The following is a 2,500-nucleotide window of genomic DNA, read 5'->3' as shown; positions in this document are numbered from 1 at the left end:
TAGATAAACAGATAGATAGATAGATAATGTATGTAAATGTGTGCGCATATATGTATAGATACATACATACTTACATACATGTGTGTGTGTGTATATATATATATGTACATACCTGCATATATATATATATATATATATATATATATATATATATATATATATATATATATATATATAATTAAATGTAAATGTGTGTGTGTTTGTGTGTGTGTGTGTGTGTGGTGTGTGTGTGTGTGCGTGTGTCTGTGTGTATCTTAAGAAAAGAAAAAGTTCACAGGAGATGAGAAATATAAAGAGTGAAGCATATAAAGGGGCGAAAAGAGAAAGAGAGGAACAAATGATAAAAAGAAGTTTGGCGGGAAACGCTATATTCAGTGAGTCGAAGCTATGCATTACAAAATATTATAGATTGTTAAGACGAGACAATGCAGAGAAGAGGGCGCTTATCTATTTTAATCCTTATGTTTGTCTTTTTTTTTTATGCTGTCTAGGGGCGTGATTGACACGCGAAGTCGAGTTTGCGAAATTGAAACCGACAAAGGAAGCCAATATTTATTATTCGGATTTGCCTTTTGGCAACTAAGTATTGACTTAAGTGAAAATTATTTCCAGCGTCGTGAACATTTTGAGACGAAGGTGTTATTGGTGTGCGAAGTTTTAAGTTGCCCGACTATACAATGCTGGGCCATTTGGCAGGAGGAGTTGTCTACGCAACAGGGGCAGCCCTAACAGACTATTTTGTATAGAAAACAACCAGCAGGGAAGGGCGGCCATAGTTATCATGTAAATGTTAGTCTCCATTGATACTTTAAAAAGAAACTGCTCTTTTCTTGTCTTCTTTTCCTCTCTTTACTTCTAAATTGTCTTTCTCACCACCACCTCACCGCCCTCTCCTCACACACATACACACATACACATACACTCCCCTTTACTTTGTTTATCTTTTCCTTCTTCCTTTTCGTCTCTCGCTTTCTATTACATTTGCTTGCTCCTTTAGATTATGTTCTTTCTTCTTCTGCTCCCTTCTATTTTCTCCCTCTTTCTTCTTCTTTCCAGTAGAATAGACCTTAGCTACTAACTGTCCCACGGCGCTTGTTATTGAGACAGCCTGTCAACGGAGAAGAATAGTTGAGTAGTTTCACTTTCTCAACGAGAAAATACCTTTGTAAAAAATCTATCATCCTATACCATTACGCTTAATGAAACATGAAAATCACCAGGTTTGCCGTTTCAATCGAAAGAAGTTCTTAAAAATCTTATGAAATATAATGACAGCAACACAAGATTGGGTTCATTGTATACGTCGACATTTGATAAATAAATACCCTGATATCCCGTAAATTATTGCAGTTTCAAATCTCAGTGTTACATTGTACTAGCGACTCACCTCCCACATACAGTAGCTGAATACTATATACTAAATGAAGCGTTCGAATATTGGGTGGAATGTCTAAACTTAATTTCCATCGTATTGTAACTGTTTCTTTAAAAAGCGAAGATATTTGTGAGTCACATACACGCATGCATACACATATACACGCATACACACATACACGCATACACACATACACTCACGCATGTGCATACACATGTATATATAAATGATGTATATTATCTATGTATATGTGTGTGTGTGTGTGTGTGTGTGTGTGTGTGTTGTGTGTGTGTGTGTGTGTGTGTGCGTGTGAAGGCGCGTGGCCTAATGGTTAGGTCGTTGGACTCGCAATCGCTAGATCGAGCGTTCGATTCCCTGACTGAGCGGCGCGTTGTGTTCTTGAGCAAAACACTTCATTTCACGTTGCTCCAGCCCTTCTTATGGGGAATGTTGACCTGTTCACCTAGCCAGCGGGGTGGCGTCATTTAAAGCTTAAAACAACGTAAAAGCGCATTGTGACCAGCGATGTATAACAACATCAGATAGCCTGGTTGGTCACATGATCACGTGATGTGTGTCTGCGTGTGATATATATACATGGATGTATTATGTAACGTCCTTTCTACTACCTTCAAACAATGCACTGATGAGCCAATCTTAAATTCCCCCTCTCTCTCTCTCTCTCTACAGAGGTTTTATCCTAATCATTAAAGACGAACTACATTGAAACCCATTCCCAAGAACGATAATTCTTCTGATCTTCCCAACTACTATCCTGTTGTACTTCCAACCTTGAATCTACCTTGACCACCAAAACATCTTTCGTGAAACCAGATCTACTAGATCTATGATAATAATAATGGTTCCAAATTTTGCCACAAGGGCAGTAATTTTGGGGAGAGGATGAGTCCATTACATCAACCCCTAGTGTTCGACTGGTACTTATTTTATCGACCCCTATAGGAGGAAAGGTAAAATCGACCTCGGTGGAATTTAAACTCAGACGTAGCGACGGATAAAATATTGATACGCATTTCACCCAGCGCGCTAATGATTCTGCCAGCTCGCCGCCTTACATAATAATAATAATAATAATAATAATAATAATAATAATAATAATAATAA

This window comes from Octopus sinensis, linkage group LG3 (genome assembly GCF_006345805.1).
Source record: "Octopus sinensis linkage group LG3, ASM634580v1, whole genome shotgun sequence".
Lineage (NCBI taxonomy): Eukaryota > Metazoa > Mollusca > Cephalopoda > Octopoda > Octopodidae > Octopus > Octopus sinensis.
The sequence above is the reverse complement of the archived record's forward strand: the minus strand, read 5'-3'. Positions refer to the sequence as shown.